We start from the raw sequence: 25,470 nt of genomic DNA, 5'->3' as shown, positions 1-25,470 counted from the left end.
AACGTCGCATGGGAAACAAAAATTTTCCTACGCGCACGAAGACCTATCATGGTGATGTTCATCTACGAGAGGGGATGAGCGATCTACGTACCCTTGTAGATCGTACAGCAGAAGCGATTAGAGATCGCGGTTGATGTAGTGGAACGTCCTCACGTCCCTCGATCCGCCCCGCGAACAATCCCGCGATCAGTCCCACGATCTAGTACCGAACGGACGGCACCTCCGCGTTCAGCACACGTACAGCTCGACGATGATCTCGGCCTTCTTGATCCAGCAAGAGAGACGGAGAGGTAGAAGAGTTCTCCGGCAGCGTGATGGCGCTCCGGAGGTTGGTGATGATCTTGTCTCAGCAGGGCTCCGCCCGAGCTCCGCAGAAACGTGATCTAGAGGAAAAACTATGGAGGTATGTGGTCGGGCAGCCGTGAGAAAGTCGTCTCTAATCAGCCCTAAAACCTCCGTATATATAGGTGGGAGGGAGGGGAGGAGGCAGCCTCAAAACCCAAAGGTTTGGCCGAAATTGGAGGTGGAGGAGTCCTACTCCAATCCTACTTGGAGTAGGATTCCACCTTCCCACTTGGAAACTCTTTCCACCTTGTGTTTTTTCCTTCTCAAACCTTATGGGCCTTAGTGGGAACTTATTCCAGCCCACTAGGGGCTGGTTTATCTCTTCCCATAGCCCATGAGACCCCTTGGGGCGTGACACCCCTCCCGATGGTCCCCGGCACCCCTCCCGGCACTCCCGGTACACTATCGATGAGCCCGAAACTTTTCCGGTAATGCCCGGAAACTTTCCGGTAACCAAATGAGGTCATCCTATATATCAATCTTCGTCTCCGGACCATTCCGTAAACCCTCGTGACGTCCGTGATCCCATCCGGGACTCCGAACAACATTCGGTAACCAACCATATAACTCAAATACGCATAAAACATCGTCGAACCTTAAGTGTGCAGACCCTGCGGGTTCGAGAACTATGTAGACATGACCCGAGAGACTCCTCGGTCAATATCCAATAGCGGGACCTGGATGCCCATATTGGATCCTACATATTCTACGAAGATCTTATCGTTTGAACCTCAGTGCCAAGGATTCGTATAATCCCGTATGTCATTCCCTTTGTCCTTCGGTATGTTACTTGCCCGAGATTCGATCGTCAGTATCCGTATACCTATTTCAACCTCGTTTACCGGCAAGTCTCTTTACTCGTTCCGTAATACAAGATCCCGCAACTTACACTAAGTTACATTGCTTGCAAGGCTTATGTGTGATGTTGTATTACCGAGTGGGCCCCGAGATACCTCTCCGTCACACGGAGTGACAAATCCCAGTCTTGATCCATACTAACTCAACTAACACCTTCGGAGATACCTGTAGAGCATCTTTATAGTCACCCAGTTACGTTGCGACGTTTGATACACACAAAGCATTCCTCCGGTGTCAGTGAGTTATATGATCTCATGGTCATAGGAATAAATACTTGACACGCAGAAAACAGTAGCAACAAAATGACACGATCAACATGCTACGTCTATTAGTTTGGGTCTAGTCCATCACATGATTCTCCTAATGATGTGATCCCGTTATCAAGTGACAACACTTGCCTATGGCCAGGAAACCTTGACCATCTTTGATCAACGAGCTAGTCAACTAGAGGCTTACTAGGGACAGTGTTTTGTCTATGTATCCACACAAGTATTGTGTTTCCAATCAATACAATTATAGCATGGATAATAAACGATTATCATGAACTAAGAAATATAATAATAACTAATTTATTATTGCCTCTAGGGCATATTTCCAACAGTCTCCCACTTGCACTAGAGTCAATAATCTAGTTCACATCACCATGTGATTCCAACGAATCCAACACCCATATAGTTATGGGGTCTGATCACGTCTTGCTCGTGAGAGAGGTTTTAGTCAACGGTTCTGAAACTTTCAGATCCGTGCGTTCTTTACAAATCTTTATGTCATCTTATAGATGCTGCTACTACGTGCTATTCGGAAATACTCCAAATATCTACTCTACTATACGAATCCGTTTCACTACTCATAGTTATTCGGATTAGTGTCAAAGCTTGCATCGACGTAACCCTTTACGACGAACTCTTTAACCACCTCCATAATCGAGAAAAATTCCTTAGTCCATTAGTTACTAAGGATAAATTTCGACCGCTGCTAGTGATTCAATCATGGATCACTCTCTGTACCTCTCAACATACTTTGAGTCAAGGCACACTTCAGGTGCGGTACACAGTATGGCATACTTTAGATTCTACGGCTAAGGCATAGAAGACGACCTTCGTCTATTCTCTTTATTCTGCCGTGGTCGGGTTTTGAGTCTTACTCAAATTCACACCTCACAACGCAACCAAGAACTCCTTCTTTGCTGGTCTATTTTGAACTCTTTCAAAACTTGTCAAGGCATGCATCTTGTTGAAACTTCTATTAAGCGCTTTCGATCTATCTCCATAGATCTTTGATGCTCAATGTTCAAGTAGCGTAATCCAGGTACTCCTTTGAAAACTTCTTTCAAACAACCTTGTATGCTTTACAGAAATTCTACATTACTTCTGATCCACAATATGTCAACCACATATACCTATCAGAAATTCTATAGTGCTCCCACTCACTTCTTTGGAAATACAAGTTTCTCATAAACCTTGTACAAACCCAAAATCTTTGATCATCTCATCAAAGTGTATATTCCAACTCCGAGATGCTTGCACCAGTCCATTGAAGGATCACTGGAGCTTGCATACTTGTTAGTATCTTTAGGATCGTCAAAACCTTCTGGTTGTATCACATACAATGTTTGCTCAAGGAAACCGTCGAGAAAACAATGTTTTGACATCCTACGTGCAATATTTCATAAATAATGCATCAACAACTAACATAATTCCAACAGACCTTTAGCATCGCTACGAGTGAGAAAGTCTCATCATAGTCAACTGTTTGATCTTGTCGAAAACATCTTTGCGACAAGTCGAGCTTTTCTTAATAGTGACTTATCACCATCATCGTCTGTCTTCTTTTAAAGATCCATCTTTACTCAATAGTCTTATGACCATCAAGTAGTTCTTTCAAAGTCTACACTTTGTTTTATACATGGATCCTCTCTCGGATTTCATGGCTTCCAGCCATTTGTCAGAATCTGGGCCCACCATCGCTTTCTCCATAACTCGTAGGTTCACTGTTGCTCAACAACATGACCTCCAAGACAGGGTTACCGTACCACTCTGTAGTAGTATGCGACCTTGTCAACCTACGAGGCTTGTAGTAACTTGATCCGATGCTTGATGATCACCATCATCTGCTTCCACTTCAATTGGTGTAGGAGCCACAGGAACAACTTCCTGCACCCTGCTACACACTGGTTGAAGTGATGGTTCAATAACCTCATCAAGTTCTACTACCCTCCCACTCAATTCTTTCGAGAGAAACCTTTCCTCGAGAAAGGATCCGTTTCTAGAAACAAACACTTTGCTTTCGGATCTGAGATAGGAGATGTACCCAACTGTTTTGGATATCCTATGAAGATGCATTTATCCGCTTTGGGTTCGAGCTTATCAGACTGAAACTTTTTCACATAAGTGTCGAAGCCCCAAACTTTCAAGAAACGACAGTTTAGATTTCTCTAAACCTCAGTCTATACTGTGTCATCTCAACGGAAATACGCGGTGCCCTATTTAAAGTGAGTGCGGTTGTCTCTAATGCATAACCCATAAACGATAGTTGTAATTCGATAAGAGACATCATAGTATGCACCATACCAAATAGTGCGTGGCTATGACGTCCAGACACATCATCACACTATGATGTTCCAGGTGGCATGAACTGCGAAACAATTTCCACATTGTCTTAACTGCGTACCAAAACTCATAACTCAGATATTCATTTCCATGATCATATCGTAGACAGTTTATCCTCTTGTTACGACGAACTTCACTCTGAAATGGAATTGAACTTTTCAACATTTCAGACTTGTGATTCATTAAGTAAATACTCCTGTATCTACTCAAATCGTCAGTGAAGTAAGAACATAATGATATCCACTACGTGCCTCAGCACCCATTGGACTGCATACATCAAAATGTATCACTTTCAACAAGTTACTATCTTATTTCATCTCAATGAAAACAAGGCCTTGCTCATGTGGTATGATTTGCATGTCACTAGTGATTCGAAATCAGGTGAGTACAAAGATCCATCAGCATGGAGCCTCTTCATGCAATTTATACTAACATGACTTAAGCGGCAGTGCCACAAGTAAGTGGTACTATCATCATCAACTCGTATCTTTTGGCACCAATATCATGAACATGTGTAACACTACGATCGAGATTCAATAAACCATTGAAGGTGATTATTCAAGAAAATAGAGTAACCATTATTCTCTTTAAATGAATAATCGTATTGCAATAAACACGATCCAATCATGTTCATGTTTAACACAAGCACGAAATAACAATTATTTAGGTTTAACACCAATCCCGATGATAGAGGGAGCGTGCGACGTTTGATCATATCAATCTTGGAAACACTTCCAACACGTATCGTCACCTCACCTTTAGCTAGTCTCCGTTTATGCCGTAGCTTTCATTTCGCGTCACTAATCACTTAGCAACTGAACCGGTATCCAATACCCTCGTGCTACTAGGAGTACTAGTAAAGTACACATCAACATCATGTATATCAAATACACTTCTTTCGACTTTTGCCAGCCATCTTATCTACCAAGTATCTTGAGTTGCTCCGCCTCAGTGATTGTTCCCCTCATTACGGAAGCACTTAGTCTCGGGTTTGGGTTTAATATTGGGTCTCTTCATTAGTGCAGCAACTGTTTTGCCGTTTCACGAAGTATCCCTTCTAGCCCTTGCCTTTCTTGAAACTTAGTGGTTTTACAAACCATCAACTATTGACGCTCCTTCTTGATTTCTACTTTCGCAGTGTCAAACATCACGAATCGCTCAAGGATCATTGTATCTATCCTCAATATGTTATAGTTCATCACGAAGCTCTCACAGCTTGGTGGCAGTGTCTTTTGGAGAACCATCACCATCTCATCTGGAAGATTAACTCCCACTTGATTCAAGTGATTGTCGTACTCAAACAATCTGAGCACACGCTCATCGATTGAGCTTTTCTCTTTTACTTTGTGGACAAAGAATCTTGTTGGAGGTCTCGTACCTCTTAACAAGGGCACAAGCATGAAATCACAATTTCATCTCTTTAGAACATCACTTATGTTCCGTGACGTTTTACAACGTTTTCGGCGCCTTGCTTCTAAGCCATTAAGTATCTTGCACTGAACTATTGTGTAGTAATCAGAAACGTGTATGTCGGATGTTCACAGCATCCACAGACGACGCTCGAGGTGCAGCACACCGAGTGGTGCATTAAGGACATAAGCCTTCTGTGCAGCAACGAGGACAATCCTCGGTTTTACAGACTCAGTCTGCAAAGTTTGCTACTATCAACTTTCAACTAAATTTTCTCTAGGAACATATAAAAACAGTAGAGCTATAGCGCAAGCTACATCGTAATTCGCAAATACCATTAGACTATGTTCATGACAATTAGTTCAATTAATCATATTACTTAAGAACTCCCACTCAAAAAGTACATCTCTCTAGTCATTTGAGTGGTACATGATCCAAATCCACTATCTCAAGTCCGATCATCACGTGAGTCGAGAATAGTTTCAGTGGTAAGCATCTCTATGCTAATCATATCAACTATACAATTCATGCTCGACCTTTCGGTCTCATGTGTTCCGAGGCCATGTCTGCACATGCTAGGCTCGTCAAGCTTAACCCGAGTGTTCCGCGTGCGCAACTGTTTTGCACCCGTTGTATGTGAACGTTGAGTCTATCACACCCGATCATCACGTGGTGTCTCGAAACGAAGAACTGTAGCAACGGTGCACAGTCGGGGAGAACACAATTTCGTCTTGAAATTTTAGTGAGAGATCACCTCATAATGCTACCGTCGTTCTAAGCAAAATAAGGTGCATAAAAGGATTAACATCACATGCAATTCATAAGTGACATGATATGGCCATCATCACGTGCTTCTTGATCTCCATCACCAAAACACCGGCACGATCTTCTTGTCACCGGCGTCACACCATGATTTCCATCATCATGATCTCCATCAACGTGTCGCCATCGGGGTTGTCGTGCTACTCATGCTATTACTACTAAAGCTACGTCCTAGCAAAATAGTAAACGCATCTGCAAGCACAAACGTTAGTTATAAAGACAACCCTATGGCTCCTGCCGGTTGCCGTACCATCGACGTGCAAGTCGATATTTCTATTACAACATGATCATCTCATACATCCAATATATCACATCACATCGTTGGCCATATCACATCACAAGCATACCCTGCAAAAACAAGTTAGACGTCCTCTAATTTTGTTGTTGCAAGTTTTACGTGGTGACCGGGGGTATCTAGTAGGATCGCATCTTACTTACGCAAACACCACAACGGAGATATATGAGTTGCTATTTAACCTCATCCAAGGACCTCCTTGGTCAAATCCGATTCAACTAAAGTTGGAGAAACCGTCACTTGCCAGTCATCTTTGAGCAAAGGGGGTTACTCGTAACGATGAAACCAGTCTCTCGTAAGCGTACGAGTAATGTCGGTCCAAGCCGCTTCAATCCAACAATACCGCGGAATCAAGAAAAGACTAAGGAGGGCAGCAAAACGCACATCACCGCCCACAAAACCTTTTGTGTTCTACTCGAGAAGACATCTACGCATGAACCTAGCTCATGATGCCACTGTTGGGGAACGTCGCATGGGAAACAAAAATTTTCCTACGCGCACGAAGACCTATCATGGTGATGTTCATCTACGAGAGGGGATGAGCGATCTACGTACCCTTGTAGATCGTACAGCAGAAGCGATTAGAGATCGCGGTTGATGTAGTGGAACGTCCTCACGTCCCTCGATCCGCCCCGCGAACAATCCCGCGATCAGTCCCACGATCTAGTACCGAACGGACGGCACCTCCGCGTTCAGCACACGTACAGCTCGACGATGATCTCGGCCTTCTTGATCCAGCAAGAGAGACGGAGAGGTAGAAGAGTTCTCCGGCAGCGTGATGGCGCTCCGGAGGTTGGTGATGATCTTGTCTCAGCAGGGCTCCGCCCGAGCTCCGCAGAAACGTGATCTAGAGGAAAAACTATGGAGGTATGTGGTCGGGCAGCCGTGAGAAAGTCGTCTCTAATCAGCCCTAAAACCTCCGTATATATAGGTGGGAGGGAGGGGAGGAGGCAGCCTCAAAACCCAAAGGTTTGGCCGAAATTGGAGGTGGAGGAGTCCTACTCCAATCCTACTTGGAGTAGGATTCCACCTTCCCACTTGGAAACTCTTTCCACCTTGTGTTTTTTCCTTCTCAAACCTTATGGGCCTTAGTGGGAACTTATTCCAGCCCACTAGGGGCTGGTTTATCTCTTCCCATAGCCCATGAGACCCCTTGGGGCGTGACACCCCTCCCGATGGTCCCCGGCACCCCTCCCGGCACTCCCGGTACACTATCGATGAGCCCGAAACTTTTCCGGTAATGCCCGGAAACTTTCCGGTAACCAAATGAGGTCATCCTATATATCAATCTTCGTCTCCGGACCATTCCGTAAACCCTCGTGACGTCCGTGATCCCATCCGGGACTCCGAACAACATTCGGTAACCAACCATATAACTCAAATACGCATAAAACATCGTCGAACCTTAAGTGTGCAGACCCTGCGGGTTCGAGAACTATGTAGACATGACCCGAGAGACTCCTCGGTCAATATCCAATAGCGGGACCTGGATGCCCATATTGGATCCTACATATTCTACGAAGATCTTATCGTTTGAACCTCAGTGCCAAGGATTCGTATAATCCCGTATGTCATTCCCTTTGTCCTTCGGTATGTTACTTGCCCGAGATTCGATCGTCAGTATCCGTATACCTATTTCAACCTCGTTTACCGGCAAGTCTCTTTACTCGTTCCGTAATACAAGATCCCGCAACTTACACTAAGTTACATTGCTTGCAAGGCTTATGTGTGATGTTGTATTACCGAGTGGGCCCCGAGATACCTCTCCGTCACACGGAGTGACAAATCCCAGTCTTGATCCATACTAACTCAACTAACACCTTCGGAGATACCTGTAGAGCATCTTTATAGTCACCCAGTTACGTTGCGACGTTTGATACACACAAAGCATTCCTCCGGTGTCAGTGAGTTATATGATCTCATGGTCATAGGAATAAATACTTGACACGCAGAAAACAGTAGCAACAAAATGACACGATCAACATGCTACGTCTATTAGTTTGGGTCTAGTCCATCACATGATTCTCCTAATGATGTGATCCCGTTATCAAGTGACAACACTTGCCTATGGCCAGGAAACCTTGACCATCTTTGATCAACGAGCTAGTCAACTAGAGGCTTACTAGGGACAGTGTTTTGTCTATGTATCCACACAAGTATTGTGTTTCCAATCAATACAATTATAGCATGGATAATAAACGATTATCATGAACTAAGAAATATAATAATAACTAATTTATTATTGCCTCTAGGGCATATTTCCAACATGTATTGCAGCAATTACAATAGATTCCAAGTTCCTTTATGTAGCCATCCAGCAACCTCTAGAATGTTAGTCAATAACAGTATTAATAACAACAATATTCATTCGGACTGGCTGAAGAAAGAAGCTGCATAAACAAAGAGCAGGAAGCCAAGAAGTAAAACCTTTCCCCCGACATAATAGCCGACATCTGTGCCCTCTGGCAGAATGCCACTCATGAAAACCAACTTGTGCAAGCCATTGTCCCTGCAGCAACAACATATACAGATAGAGCAATAAGATGAGATGAACCCGTCGGAGAAACAGAGCTAAAGTTTAATAAGCAGGAGAGCCTACTTTCTTGTAATTCTTCCTGCACTTGTAGGCTTCGATCATGGGGAGAAATTCTTAGGCACCCTGCCAGATGAGGTTGGACTTGCTGCACTTGGAGTCTTTGCTACTGGGTAGAAATTCCTAGGCACCCTGCCGTATGAAGTTGGGCTTCCTGCACGTGTGGTCTTCGCTCCTGGAGAGAAATTCTTAGATACCATGCCAGATGAAGTTGGACTTGGTACACTTGCAGTCTTTCCAACTGGGTAGAAATTTTTAGGTGCCCTACCATATGATGAAGTTGGGCTTGCTGCAGTAGTGGTTTTCGTCCCTGGGGAGAGATTCTTAGGTGGCCGTCCGATTCTCGGCCTAAATACCAACAGCAGAAACAATGCTCTATGAGAGAAGAAGAAAAACACAAGCTAGAATGATCACATGGCCAACAAACTTTATATAACAGACATTACCTCGCCATATTCTGAGCAACCTTAGACTCGAGACATGTATCACACAACGAAGCAAATTTTCCAGCACGGGAAGTTTTGAACGAACCTAAAAGGCAAAACATTGGCCAAATTATAGCATCAAATGAAACAAAGGTTGGCGTGGATGAGCGATGTGGAGGGGGGCGGGGCTCACTTTTGCAGTCCTGGCATTTCGATGTCTTCTCCTTAGGCACTGGGCATGTTGCTCCCAGTATTACAGATTCCAGTGTGTCTACCGTAGCATCTGTGCACGCCCTCAACACATCATGCAGAGTATTTCCATTTTCCAGGAAAATGAATCAGAGGGACGCTTTTATTTTTTATTCTATGTAGCTGCGGCGGCGCGAGGCTGCGGCGCAAGGAAAGGCAGGGAGAGCGGGGAGGCGCAGGAGGCAGGGCGGCGCGACTGCTCGCGAGGGCGGCGCTCCGGATCTGGGCAGAGCTCCGGAGGAGGCATGGCTGGGGGCGACGACTTCGGCAGCTCGCCGGCAGCGGGGATCGGATCGGCCGCGCGGGGAGCGGATCAGGGGCTGCTCGTGGGTGCGTGAGAGGAAGGCGGTTGGGGGCGGAGCTTCATGGATGGAGCATGGAGACGGTGCCGACGGCGAGCGGTCGGCTGGCGTGGGGCAGTGGGCGGATGGCAAGTTGGGTGCGGGGGATGTGGATCGGGATCTGTGGAAGGTAGGCTTTTTTCTTTTCTACAGGGGTGTTTGTACAAAAACGAAACGTTTTTCTCTTTGTATCACTTAAAAACGTACCGCGCGTTGAATACCAAAAAATAGAGGGGTGTTTTTATAAAAATGCCGTGACGGACAACCAGAAACCCTATTTTCTTTATTATTATTATATATATATTATATATATATAAGGAGAGATTAGGGAGAGACTAGTACGTTCCATTCAAAAAAAAAGTAGCACCAGTACGTTCCACTCAAAAAAAAAAGTAGTACTAGTACGTAGTACGTGGTACGTTTCAAAAAAGAAAAAAAAAAGGTACGTACGTGGTAGGTTACGCGTGTCACTACATCCATTCATTGAGCGCCTTGAGCTTTCTCGTGTGTGGGTCGATCGGTCACAGTCCCGCTACCATCTCTGCGTGTGTACATGGACCTACGTACTGTGGAGGTAGTACGACGATGTGTCCTGACTTATGCTGGTAAATGCAATGGTCCACCGTACGTCGGTCATCCTTGTAGATTAGATGCAGTGCAACAAACAAACTGATAAGTAGAGTTAGCATCTCTCCGTCGATCGGCCAATCCATCCACCACACCCACACTCACAACCACAACAAAGGGCCGGCCGGAGAGAAAGAGAGAGATGCTAGCTAGCTAGCTGCATGCTGGGCCACACCCACAACAAAGGGCCGGCTGGAGAGAAAGAGAGAGATGCTAGCTAGCTAGCTGCATGCTGGGCTACACCCACAACAAAGGGCCGGCCGGAGAGAAAGAGAGATGCTAGCTAGCTGCATGCAGTGGCGGAGCTATCTCCCGGCGACCCTGGTCAGCTGCCCGGGCTGCTACGTCCATTATTGGTTGAATAACACAAAGCCAACATGGATTAGTATTGCTAATTAGTGGGGCAAATGCTGGGCAATGTCATCACACATAGGATTTGCCCCGACTCCTTGAGCAGGCTAGCTCCGCCACTGGCTGCATGCATGCCCTAGCTAGCTTGTCCTTGACAACTCATGCATGCAATGGTGCAACAAGCTCTCTTTATCTCTCTCCCGGGACCAACGTAACGCAATATCCTTGCTGGGCCTGCCTGCCACGACGCTGATCGATCGATCCATCGTATTAATTCATTCCTTTCCTTTGTGCGTACGTTCATGCATGATCGATCTCTCTGTCTCTCTCTAGCATCCATAATTGCGTTGCTAGGGGGTACTACTAACAAAGAATAACATATATGACCGGGATGGATGCATGATCGATGCAGCGAGAGCGACCTTGATAGCATTACTACTCCTGGTCCTGGTCCTAGAGGCAGTACAGAATGAAGTAGTTTTCAATCAATATATATGCATTCATGTGTCCATACAGCACGGGCAATATATATGCATTCATGTGTCCATACAGCACGGGCATTGGCATGAGCTTGTTGTTTAAAATAATTAATGACATTCCTTTCACTCTCCATGCTACTGCCTCCATCCTACCCTTTTTCTCCCCCTGGCTCGTGTAAGTACGTAGAGCAACTCTTTTTCGTATTTATATAGTATAACTCTGTGTAGGGGGAACGAGTGAGCAGGCGTGTGGAATGGGGTGTGTCAGTGAAAATGCACGCCTTGCTAGGACATGCACTAGGCCGATACGTGTAGAGCTAGCTACTAGTTAATTACTACTACTCCACAAGACAGCTGCAAAACACGTACTTCTTCCATAAACTAATATAAAAGCATTTAAAGTAGTACTACTTTAGTAATCTAAACGCTTTTATATTAATTTATTTATAGGGGGAGTAATTTGCAGTCAGGCGGACATGGCCTTGCTTCTTCTTCTTCTTCTTGGAAAGGAAATTGAATTAATTAAGCTCCGACAAAGATATATAGATGATCGATGTATGTATGTATATCAACTGAGCCGAGCCAAGCGCGTCAGCTAGTTTACTTACTCAACTATTACTAGTCAGTAGCTAGTCATTTTTGTGCTCTGTGGTGCAGTGCAAGGTCTCAAGGAAGAAACGACGTTTGAATCTTTCTTTCCCTCTTTCGCTAACCAAGCTAGCTAGTTCATGCATGGAGTATAATTAATAAGAAAAGAGAGAAAAGAAAGAAAGAAAAAAGCTGGATGCTGAGCCGGCTAGCACGTCGATGCATGCATGGTTGCAGTTGTATCGCAACCTCTTCCTAGCTAGCTAGCTATTGCTGCTGCCTAATTAAATTGCAAGGGTGTGCAAGGCTGCCTAATAATTATCGATTGGAAGCAGACGTGCCTGCATGCCTCTCACATATATATTTTTCTTCTTCCCTTGCGACTACGTAGTATAAGACTTGTCTCCCTCCCTCTCTCTCACTCAGCATACATAACATAACATTACGTACGTACAGTACATTGAGCCGGCCGGCCGGCCAGCTGCATGCTTGCTTCCTCCCTCCCTTCTCTCCCCCGCTACTTAAAGGCTTAAAGCAAGCAGGGCGCGCAAGTGGTCGTCGTGGGCTTGTCCGCAACCACCACGGCGGTCCTCGGCGGAGGGAAGCACCACCGCGGCGTCTTGAGCACCCCCGTCCGGCTGCTCAAGCCGGACGTGCGGGTGTCAAGGCTAGGCGGCGCTGGCACCGTCGGCGACGCGTTGAAGCTCTGGAAGGAACCGACAGAAGCAAGCAAGTACTTCGTGATCTACGTGACCGCCGGCACCTACGACGAGCAACTGATCACCGTAGTAAACAAGAAGGTGGTTCTTATCGGCGACGGCGCCGGCCGGACCATCATCACCGGCAACCGGTCCGACAAGACTGGTCACAACGTGAAGCAATCAGCCACCATGTGTAAGCTTCCACCGAATCCGATCGACCGTCTTCCCTAATAGCACTAGTATATCTCTCAGCGACTATATATATATATATATATATATATATATATATATATATATATATATATATATATATATATATATATATATATAAATAAGTATGTATATCTGTATTGCATGTACATGCACACTGACACACATACGGCCGGACCCTAGCATATATATATAGTTTCCCATCAAAGAAAAGAAGAAGAGAAAACTAAACTTGATTGCCAGCTGCTGCTACTAGTATTAGTTTAGTTATTAGTTACTCTACTATTGTTGTTGAGGGCTCTCATTTTTCACTTTACTAATTGTTCGCAGCTGTGCTTGCCGATCATATCACTTCATGGCTCGGGACGTGACGATTCAAAACACGGCGGGCGGCCCAGACATCCAACAGGCCGTGGCTCTCCTGGTCGAGGCTGATAAATGCATGCGTGTTCTACAGGTGCCACATATATAAACGGCTATCAGGACACCCTCCGGGCCGCCAAGAAACAGCACCTGTACAGAGAGTGCCACATATCAGGTACGATCGACTTTATATTTGGCGATGCATGCCATGGCCGTACGTCTTCCAGGAGGACTGCCTCATCTACATACGCCGGCCGCCCACCGGCAAGGACGCCGCTCAAGCCCGGCCGCGACGACCATTTCGGCCGTTCCGGGTTCGTTCTGCAGAACTGCACTATCATGGCGGCACCCCAGGATACATAGTCTGGACGGCGTCCTTACTTACCTGGGGAGGCCATGGATGGACCATGCAACTGTGGTGTTCATGCTCTGCAGCATCGACGACATCGTCCACGCGGACGGATGGGTGGTTTGGGACCCGTCAAGGGCTACGTGAAGCCCGGCCACGAGGGCCACACCTTCTACGCCTCGTTCGGGAACCACGGCATCGGCGCCAATCTCAACCACATCGTGGAATGGCACGGATTTCAACGCCTCAACGAGGCCAAGGCTAGGCAGTATACGCCGGGGATGTTCATCCAGGGGCTTCCCGATACTGGGGTCCGCTTCTACCTTGGCCTCCGTGATGGTGAGCTAGTAGCTCCATCCATCCATCCTACTGCTGCCGTTTGAGTACTACTAGTCTCTACTATTAAAGTAAGATCGAACGTCGTGATGGTTCAACCTTCCAGCGATCCCACCTCATCTCCGAACCAAAAAAAAAAAAAAAGAAACGACCTCTCAACCCCAGATCTCTCCCCCCCACCCCCTCCCTTGCAACCACCCCCTCTCCCCCGTCGGTCTCCATCCCCAGATCTCTCTCCCCCACCCCCTCTCCCCCAAGACCCGGCGCCGCCTCCTTGTCCGTCGGAGCGCAGTCACGCATCAGGCTCGGGGGTTCTGCGAGCAGCACCCGCCCCGCGAGCTTGCGGCCGCCCCCGTGCCGCTCGGTGCCGGCCCCGCTCCCGTGCCGCTCGGTGCCGGCCCCGCTCCCGCGCCGCTCGGGTCGTCGCCGCCTTTCTCGCCGTCGACGAGTCACTGTGGCGGCGTCGGTGGCGGCCAGGCACCTCGTCCGCGTCCCACCATGCCAGAGCCCACCAAGCCCCTCTCCCCCCACCCAAGCCGCGGCCTCTGCCTCGGCTCCGCCTCCTCGCCATCGTCATCTCCACCCTCGTCCACCTCCTCTCCCCGCCACCTCAGCCAGCCCCCTCCCCGCGCTTCTCCGTCATCATAGACGCTGGCAGCACCGGTACCCGGGCCCACGTATTCTCCTTGGGGCCCGTTGGCCGACCGGATCTGGCCATTCATGAACAAAACGAGTGAATCTACATTCTAAAATATGTCTATGTGCATCCGTATATAGTTTATAGTACAGTCTCTAAAAGGTCTTATATTTAGGAACGGAGGGAGTACTTACTAGTACATTCCTAAGACAATTAAGGCCAGTGCAGAATGCTAGCTATCTCTTTTGAAAGGCACGTGCAAAATACTAACTATGCTAAGCTAGTTTGGGAAAGAAAGAAATAATTAAGGAAAATGCATGCTGAGAGCATAGCTACTCCCTCCGTTCCTTAATATAAGACCTTTTAGAGATTTCACTATAAACTAAATACAAAGCAAAATGAGTGAATCTACATCTTAAAATATGACTACATACATCCATATGTAGTTCATAGTGGAATCTCTAAAAGGTCTTATATTTAGAAACGGAGGGAGTAGTTTTTTGGCCAGAAATGAAGGAGCAAGTTGAGAGGATGCAAACATGCATCCATGCATGCTGGTTGTTAACGAGCAACCTACATACTTCCTTCGTCCGGAATTACTTTGTACCTATATACTCTCTTCATTCGAAATTACTTATCACAGTAATGTACAAAAATGAATGTATCTAAATCTCAAATGCATTTACATAAATTTATTTTTCTGATAAATATTTTCTTACGGAAGGAGTATGTAGCTAGGTGGGGGGTATCAACTAATTAACCAAGCTCCACCAGGAAACTATGTCTTTTTTTTGTTGTACAAGGAGGTTCAAGACAAAGTTTCGAGGTGCATGCAAAGTAGCAGATGAACACTGAATCTAGTTGAGTTGCGTGTCGTTAGTTTCTCTGTTTACTCACTATAGGTATGATAATAATTATTATTATCACTATAGTCATATGCGGCTAGCTGTCACATCCCAAGTTTTTCAAACTTGGAATGTTAGTAATAAAATTGACAGCCTAGAAATACTTGTGATTGTGTCATTTTAGTTTACTTTGACTAGGAGTTGGCTGTTTTGTTTGAATTGTGTGAATCTGTGTGACCTAGTGCGATTGTTCAGTGGGAATCAATCATTTTCAAACCCTAAATAGTTTAAACCCTAGGTTTTAAAAACGGAAACCCTACCTATGAGAATAAATTAAACCCCAAAATAAGTTGGCACCAAAAAATATTTAAGGTTTAAAGGAAAGTAATCCCAATGGAATTCAATCAATAGTTGAAACTCCAAAATTTTCATTGGAATATATAAACAAGGCTTCAAAATAAATGGCAAAAGATAGATGACCAAAACGTCCTACTACAATGTCTAAAATATCATAAATATTCTAAAAGGAATTTATAGAAATTTTTACTTTTGAAATAAATTGAAAATCAAAACATATTTGTATTTAGAAGAGAAAAACAAAAGAGAAAAATAAAATAAAAAGAAGAGGCCAGCCCAACAACAGCACGCACGCAGCCACTGCCTGTACTTTTTTGCTACTACTTTGGGGGAGCAACTAGTTAGCGAGCCCTCCTTCGCGAGCCTTCCAGCGATTGCTCCCGCGCGCCGCCACTTGGCGCGTTTTCAGCCGTCGCCACGTGTCGCGCTTTGAACGTTTTTTTTGGATTTTGTTTTCTTTTATTTTTTTGCACGCGTTTTTGCCTTTTTTGAGTGGTTTTTTTTCGATTTTTTTGGGTGTTATGATTTTTCACTGGTCTTTCGTAATTTTGGACGAAAAAAATAATTTTGTTTTCGCGAAAAAACGTGTTTTCTTTTTTTACGCGAAAAAACTCGTTTTTTTGTTTTTTTACGAGAGGCATGGTCTTGCTTCAGCAAGAGTAACGGATTTGCCTTCGCGAGAGGCACGGCCGTGCCTCTCGAAAAGGAAAAAAAGGTGCGTTTTCTTTTTTTGCGAGACACGGTTTTGCTTTCACGAAAGGCACGGTTTTGCCTTCGCGAGAGGCACGCCCGTGCCTTTTGGAAAGAAAAAAAACACGTTTTCTGTTTTTTTACGAGAGGCAGGATTTTGGTTCCGTGAAAGGCACGGTTTTGCCTTTGCGAGAGGCACGGTTTTGCTTCCGTGAAAGGCACGGTTTTGCCTTTGCATGAGGCACGCCCGTGCCTCTCCCAAAAAGGAGAAAACGCGTTTTTTGCTCTCTTTTTTTCGCAAGAGGCACGGTTTTGCTTCCGCGAGAAGCATGGTTTTTCCCTCGCGAGAGGCACGACCCGTGCCTCTCGGAAAGGGGGAAAAACCGCATTTTTTATTTTTTTTCTATCGTGTGAGGCACGGTTTTTTCCTCCGGGTTTTTTCATGAATTTTTTTTATCAAAACCTATTAACATGGTATCTGGTTTTGAAGATCTTGACGCGAGAAAGCCAACAGTGAAAACGATTCAAGATTTGGACGCACGGTTTAGGAGATAAAACGTTTTGAAAAAACGAATCTACAAAAAAAGGAAAACTTCCAGGTTACGACACGTGACACGCATGCAGTGCTCCATTTGTCGCAACCTGTGAAGGTGAAAATAATCGTTGGAAGGTATACTCGCTAATTAATGATTTCGCTAGCAGTTGTAGCTGCATGTCTAACCTAGAGAGGCGTGAGCTGCAAAACTTATTTACCAGCGCATCCCCTTCTTCTACGAGCGGCCCGGTTCATCGATCTGCCTTTTCCTTTCAGTTTAAAAGTAGCCTTCTTCTACGAGCGGCCCGGCCCATCGATCTGCCTTTTTTCCTTTCAGTTTAAAAATAACCTTCTTCTACGAGCGGCCCGGCCCATCGATCTGTCTTTTCCTTTTCAGTTTAAAAATAGAAAAAAAAAGATACACACGCTAGAAATCGAACCCAGGACCTGCTCACTCGTTGACGAGACACTAACCACATGGGCAATTGACGACAACACAACATAAATTTCCGTAATTTTATATCTACATATAATGCCCTTTATTTTTTTTATGTTTTCCTGTTTCTTTTTTGTTTTACTTTTTATTGTTCTTTAAATATGTGATCTTGTTTCAACTTGATGATTTGTTTTAAATGACGAATTTCCTTTTCAATTTTGTTGATTTTACTTCCAAATTCGAATGAACATTTTTCCAAATTTGATTAATTTTTTACAAATCCACTGAACATTATTTACAAAATCCGATGAACATTTTCCAAATATGAAGATTTTTTTAAAAAATTGAATTACTTTTTTCAATTTTGATGAACTTTTTGTCAAAATTCATGAAATTTGTTGAAAAAATTCGATGAACTTTTTGTCAAAATCCATGAACTTTTTTATAAATCCGATAAACTATTTTCAAAATCGATGAACTTTTTTTTAAATCCAATGAAGTTTTTCCAAGTTTGATGAACTTTTTTCAGATCCGATGAACTTTTTTCAAATCCGATGAAATTCGGTGAAATTTTTCCGCCGCCCATCCGGTAGGTCAATTTCTTTTGACCGAATGAATAATTATGATCCCCCAATGTTTAATAGTAGCAGCAGATCATTATCATCCAGCGTGCGTGTGTGGAGTTATATTTTATATGAGTGCTAGTCTCGGACAATAAGCCGCCGCGGCAAGGCGACGGTTCTACTTTAGCAATAGCAACCTCCTCCACGATGGTCTTCGGCAAGCGATGATCGACGTACGATTCCCCACTGTTTTGATGGTCATGTTCATTTGCTTTGTGTGGTTTTAATGCTAATTTTGGAGGTTTGGAATTGGGAATTGGCGAGCTTGGTTCTCATATCATTCTTCTCCTATCTACATTTGTCTCGATGCATGTAAGAATTTCTTATCTAGGTGATATCATCTCTTAGTATGTTCATTTAAGTTTTAGCTCTGTTATTTTCCTTCTCTATCCAGCCTCTTTGTATTGGAGTATTTCATATGTGAGTTAACTATCTGGCTGAATATTTATTCTATATTTTAGATGGTAGAAAGTATCCCTTAAATAATAATTTTGTAGCATATATACCATGATGCTTGATGATGCTACTTCTGCTATCCATGATGCTATGCCTGATACTGCTATCCATGATGCTTATGATGCTGCCTTGCGTAATGATGCTAGAGATGCTATTTTGCCTGATGATGCTATGCTTGATACTGCCAGAGATACCACTTTGCCTGATATGCCACTAGATGCGCTCCTTGATGCTCATGTTGCTAGAGTTACTGTCAATGCTCATGATGCATCTGAAACTGTCGATACTATTGAGATATAACCTGCTTTTACTCCTGTTAGATCTAGCTCTCCTAGATATGAATTGCCTGATATACCTAAGGGTTATGTTATGGAGGGAGAGATAGCTGAGGACTTTCTTGCGTGTAAGGATGCCTATGAAGTTGAGAAACTACTTGTCAAGTGGAAGGAAAAAATCTCTGAATGCTAGGATGAAATACGACCCGAAGTTTGCCACTTCACCTATCTTTATCACCGATAAGGATTATGAATTCTCTGTCGACCCTGAGTTAATCCCTCTAGTCGAATCTGATCCTTTCCACGGTTATGAGTCTGAAATGGTTGTAGCCCATCTTACTAAACTGCATGATATAGCCACCCGTTTCACTGGTGAGGAAAACATCCGCCACTACTATATCCTTAAGCTGTTTCCTTTCTCTCTAAAGGATGACGCTAAAGCCTGGTTCACCTCTCTTGCTCCTGGATGCGTGCGTAGTCCCCAGGATATGGTCTATTACTTCTGTGAGAAATATTTCCCTGCCCATAAGAACAAGCTACCTTGCAGGAAATATACAACTTTGTTCAAATCAAAGATGAGAGTCTCCCACAAGCTTGGGGGAGGCTCATCCAGCTGCTGAATGCTTTGCCAGATCACCCTCTTGAGAAGAACGAGATACTTGATATCTTCTATAATGGACTTACCGATGCTTCTAGAGACCACCTAGATAGTTGTGCCGATTGTGTGTTTAGGGAACGAACTGTAGAACAAGCTGAGATTCAACTGAATAACATCTTGATCAATGACAATGCTTGGACTATTGCCGAACCACCTCCTAAGCCAACTTCGAAGAAAAGAGGTATTCTATTCCTCAGTCCCGAAGATATGCAAGAAGCCAAGAAATCTATGCAAGAGAAGGGTATTAGATCAGAAGATGTTAAGAATCTACCACCTATGAAAGAGAACCATGGTCTCGATAACCCGATACAGGTAGTAGAAGTGAATTATCTGCGTAGATTCGATGAGGGTGATATTCCTTTTGATAAACCTGCTAGCTTATGCTTTTATTAGTTTGATAACTTTGTTGCCAAACAACAAAGTTTCAATGATTATGTTAGTAGACAATTGGAGCAGACTGCTCGTATGCTTAGCCGTTTAAGTGCTTGTGTCGACAGAAATGTCAATGATCTTAAGCTTCTGAGTAAACATGCCTCTATGGTTACCACTCAGGTAGAACAAGTACTTAAAGCTCAGAATGACTTGCTCAATGAATTAAATGACAACTCTGTCAGAGTCATTACTAGAGGGGGCAGAATGACTCAGGAACCTTTGTATCCCGAGGGCCATCCTAAGAGAATTGAGCAAGATTCTCAAGGAGTCAATGCTGATACACCTAGTCATCCTAGTAAGAAGAAGAAGGATGATAGAAACCTACACGCTAGTTCACCGGTTGCTGTTACACCTGAGAATCTAAATGATGTTTCTGCGTCTGATGCAGAAACACAATCTGGTGATGAACATGAACCTGGTGACAATATAGATAATGATGCTCAACCTAGCAATGATAAGGATGTGGAGATTGAACCTACAGTTGATCTTGATAACCCACAACCTAAGAATAAGAGATACGATAAGAACGACTTCACTGCTAGGAAGCATGGTAAAGAAAGGGAGCCATGGGTTCAGAGACCTATGCCCTTTCCTCCTAAGCCATCCAAGAAAAAGGATGATGAGGATTTTGAGCGCTTTGTTGAAATGATTAGACCCATCTTTCTGCAGATGCGGTTGACTGATATGCTCAAAATGTCTCCGTATGCCAAGTACATGAAAGATATTGTGACTAATAAACGGAAGATACCGGATCTTGAGATCTCCACCATGCTTGCCAATTACACTTTCAATGGTGAAACTTCGTGATCCCGGAGTGCCACTATACCTTGCTCCATTAAAGGAAACTACGTAAGAACTGCCTTATGTGACCTTGGAGCCGGTGTTAGTGTTATGCCTCTCTCTTTTTATCGTAGGCTTGAACTGGATAAATCTCTCTGCAAATGGCCGACAAATCAACTGCCTTCCCTATCGGCATTTGTGAGGATGCGCCTGTTGTGGTTGCTAACGTTACTATCTTGACGGACTTTGTTATGCTGGATATTCCCGAGGATGATGCCATGGCGGTCATTCTTGGAAGACGCTTTTTAAACACCGCAGGGGCTGTTATAGATTGCAACAAAGGCAATGTCACTTTCCATGTCAATGGTAATGAGCATACGGTGCACTTTCCGAAGAAACAATACCGAGTACATTGCATCAATGCTATCGAAAAAACTTCATCGATTCTTATTGGGAGCTTTGAATGCCCTATACCTCCTGTTAGGATGAAGTATGATTTGCTTGTTGGCGAAATTCACATCCCCATTGAGGTGACTTAGTGACTATTCAAAAATTCTCCGTTTCCTTTTGCGATTCGAAAAAGTTTTGTCGAGGGGATTTGGTCAACCCCATTGACGGATTTCTTTCGATGACTATGAGATGGATGAATCAAGGAGTCACAAACCTCTGTTTTAAGCTTTCACCTTCGGTTGCTTAGAAGAAAAACGATAGATTTAGTTTAGTTTTCCATGTTTTCTGTTTTAGCGTCCCGGAGAAAAGTACCCCGAAAATAAAAGTTCTCCGATGGTCCTGAAAATTGAATATGATTTTTTCTGGAATTTTGGAAAAATACTGGGACTGAGAGCTAGTCCGGGGGCCACACCAGTGGGCCACGTGCCCTCGAGGCGCGGGCACCCCCCTGGCCATGCCTACCTGGCTCGTGGGGCCACGTGCACCCCCTCCACTCGTTCCAGCTCCCATCAGCTTCCCCTACCGCCAGAAGAAATCATTTCGCAGCTCAAACCTGTGTTCTTGCTCCTTTGGCTGTGATTTTCAATCTCCTTGCTCAAAGCACCATTCTCCTAACCGTTTTGGGGAAATTGCTCCTTGGTAAGTGACTCCTCCATTGGTCCAATTAATTTTTGCTCTAGTGCTTTATCCTTCGTGTATTTTTGCTGCCTTGGTGACCCTGTTCTTGAGCTTTAGATGCTAATTTTAGCTGGTCTCAAGTAGTTTTAACGCGTGATACGGTCTCTAGGCACTTGAGGGAGTAGTTGCTACGAGTTTGGTTGATCCTTACTCACTTTTCTTTCGAAGCCTCTAAAAAATTTCAGAAATTTTTCAGAGAAAGAAAAAGGAAAAGACGAGGAGGTTCTTGAGAGGCTCTTCAAGTCGTGACCCCAAGGAGGATGAGAAGAATAAACCCAAGTATTTGGTCCCTCGAGTCACAGAAGTTCGAGCGTGCGAGTGGCCAAGCGATGTATTCTTGCGCGCCGCCGGACTTTATGAAGACTTTTATTACTTGGTGGAGAACGCTGGCCTTACCGCCTTCGTTGAAAATAAGTGTCCGCAATACCTCCTTCTCACTAACATTTTCGTTCAAAGCTTCAACTTTTGTCCCCGAAGAATCCTCCTATGGTTGAGTTCATGTTATATGATATCCCCCAGCGTATGTCACTACAGGATTTTTGCAATGTTTGCAAATTACCTTATGTTGGGGATATTCATGATCCTCGTCCACAGGACTTGGAGGCTTTCATAGATACTATTGCTGTTGGAGAGGAGAGAAGAGTGTCTGTAGCTAGAGCTGCTAGCATACATTTTCCTGTGCTTCAGTACTTCTCATTATTTGTGGGAAAATGTCTGATTGGTCGTGGGAAAGATGGAACACTTAGCTCTCCGGATCTTGCGGTTTTGCGCGAAGCCCTTTATAACTATAAAACTTATAGCTTGGGCGCTATAGTAGCTCCACGGTTGAACATGAACCTTTCTAAAGGCGTCGTCTATGGAGGTATCTATGCTACTCGTCTTGCTAGACACTTTGAGATACCCATTAGATTGGACGAGGAAGAAGAGACTCTTCTTCCTGAGAGATCTCTAAATTATGATAGCATGGTTCGCCATGATTTTCTGGATAGAGATGTTAGTAGAAGGATGATTTATAACCTGGTATTTAGTCAGGGTACTCGAGAGACTATTACTTTGCCTGCTCCTACTTTGTTCAATCTTCATACAAGTAGGTACATTATCATGCCCTCGGACATCTACGCGTATTGGGGCTTAGCCCAACCACAGGCGCCCATGCCCGAGCCACCAGTCGAGTACCAGGCACCAGTTTATCAGTGGGAGCCGGAGGAGCTCACACAGCAGTGGCATCCTCAGTCCACTCTGGAGTATCCCGGAGACGGATACGTCCCACCTTGGGAGTAGACCAAGTTAGGCCAAAAGCCTAAGCTTGGGGGAGTATGTGTTCTCACCGGCTTTATATTCTTGCTTACACTTTCACTTTGTTTGTCGGTGTTCACACTTTGCCACTATATCATCCATGCTAGTTTATTTTCGTTTTCTTGTTTTCTTATTTTGTGTCCTTTTGAGAAAACCCAAAAAGATTTTCTTTTCTTCTTTTGCTTGATTGGGAGCTCTCCCGTGTAAAAAGTTTTCTTTTTCTTTGGGTCAAGGTAGAAGACCATGGTTACAATGTGTAGTGGCTCTCGCATGCATATCTATTTATCTGTTAAAGAGCCATATTACTTGTCTTCTCCTTTGTGTTTGCCTGCAGATTAAGCTTAGTCCAATGCACGAGCACTCTTATTATTGTTCACATCATTCGATCGTGCAAGTGAAAGGCAATAATGATGATATATGATGAAGTGACTGAGACTGGAAAAGCTGGTATGAACTCGATCTATTTTGTTTTTGTAAATATGACTTGCTCATCGTTCCAGACTTAGCTTTGTTGTGAGAGAACCATGTTTGCAATGACAACTTAGAGATCATAGTTTCTGATGCCATGCTTAATTATCTAGGAGCTTATAATGGTTTGTCTTGAATGCCAACATGAATTTTGAGATGACTATGATGTAGTATGATATGATGGTATTCTCCTTTGAATGATTCAAGTGGCTTGACTTGGCGCATGTTCATGCATGTAGTTGAAACAAAATCAACATAGCCTCTATGATATTCATGTTCATGGTGATTTATGTCCTACTCATGCTTGCACTCAATGTTAGTTAATCTCATTGCATTTTGATGACTGTTGTCGCTCTCTAGTTGGTCGCTTCCCAGTCTTTTGCTAGCCTTCACTTGTACTAAGCGGAATACTGCTTGTGCATCCACCACCATAAACCCAAAGTTGTTCCATATGAGTCCACCATACCTACCTATATGCGGTATCTACCCGCCGTTCCAAATAAATTTGCATGTGCCATTCTCTAAACCTTCAAGAAATAATCTGTTTTGTATGCCCGAACCGCTCATGTGGTGACAAGGGGCTATCGGTATCTTCCATGCTAGGCGTGTTATCCTCGATATGTGTTTATTCACTATCATTCACGAGAAAGGGGCCGGTAATTGGAATGCCCAGTTCCACACTCAAATCGAAAACATAACTGTAAAACAAGACTCCCCCTGGATTGATGTTGGTATGGACGGTACCCAAGGATTCGGCTAGCCATGGAGTGTGATTGATTGGTTGTGGAGGAGTTAAAACTTTACTTCTCTGTTTGGGAACCGCCTATAGCATGTGTAGCGTGGAAGATGTTGAAAACTCTTGGTCATTGTGTTGACAATGAAAGCATGTCACCCAAAATTATTATCTCTGTTTTCAAAGCTTGAGCTCTGGCACCTCTGCAAATCAGTGCTTCCCTCTGCGAAGGGCCTGTCTATTTATGTTCCTGTTGAGTCATCCTCTTCTTATAAAAGCACCAATTAGAGAGCACCTCTGTCATTTTTATGTTTGCTTTTAACTGCTATTGAGTATGACTATGACTGGATCTTTTTAATATGATTCACAATGTTTAGTGAGCCCTTGATCTTTGAAAGTGCTCTGCATTTCGCGGTCTCAGAAAGAGCTAGCGAGATACCACCTATTCATATTGCTTCATGCTTGTTTTGATTGAAATGTTGGTATCTGAAACTTATTATTATTTGCTCGCTAGTTGATTATGCCATTGATATTAGTTTACCGTGAGACCTACTTGTCATTTGCTTATGTGGTTAACTTGTGATCTTGCTGAAATTCTGCTTATGAGTTAGACATAGTTGCAACAACAAGATCAAACAGAGTTTGTAAAAGTTTTTCTTTCTCTTTCAGTTTGTCAACTGAATTGCTTGAGGACAAGCAAGGTATTAAGCTTGGGGGAGTTGATACGTCTCCGTCGTATCTACTTTTCCAAACTCTTTTGCCCTTATTTTGGACTCTAATTTGCATGATTTGAATGGAACTAACCCGAAGTGATGCTGTTTTCAGCAGAATTGCCATGGTGTTGTTTTTGTGGAGAAATAAAAGTTCTCGGAATGTCCTAAAAATTTACGGAGAATTTTTATGGAATATATAAAAAATACCTGCGCAAAGATCCACCGGAGGGGGTGGGCCAGTGGGCCACGAGCCCAGGAGGCGCGACCACCGCCCCTAGCCGTGCCTACCAGGCTCGTGGGGCCCACGTTGCTCCACCGCCTCCAATTCCAGCTCTATTTATTCCCTTCCACCCGGAAAAAATCGAGGATAAGAGTTCATCGCGTTTTACGATATGGAGGCGCCGCCACATCCCGTTCTTGCCATCGTCATCATCAACCTTCCTTCATCGCCAATTCC

The 25,470-nt window shown here is 44.2% G+C and overlaps 1 long non-coding RNA gene across 1 annotated transcript; it reads right to left on the bottom strand.

Annotated features, from left to right (window-relative positions):
* Positions 1-8,606: 8,606 nt before the first annotated feature.
* On the bottom strand, positions 8,607-9,291 carry LOC123429041. The gene is made up of 4 exons (XR_006622612.1): positions 9,201-9,291; positions 8,939-9,107; positions 8,767-8,848; positions 8,607-8,663 (listed from the first exon to the last, which is right to left on the bottom strand). It is a non-coding gene; the product is annotated as an uncharacterized LOC123429041 (long non-coding RNA).
* Positions 9,292-25,470: the final 16,179 nt, after the last annotated feature.

This window comes from Hordeum vulgare, chromosome 2H (assembly GCF_904849725.1).
Source record: "Hordeum vulgare subsp. vulgare chromosome 2H, MorexV3_pseudomolecules_assembly, whole genome shotgun sequence".
NCBI lineage: Eukaryota > Viridiplantae > Streptophyta > Magnoliopsida > Poales > Poaceae > Hordeum > Hordeum vulgare.
The sequence above is the reverse complement of the archived record's forward strand: the minus strand, read 5'-3'. Positions and strand labels throughout refer to the sequence as shown.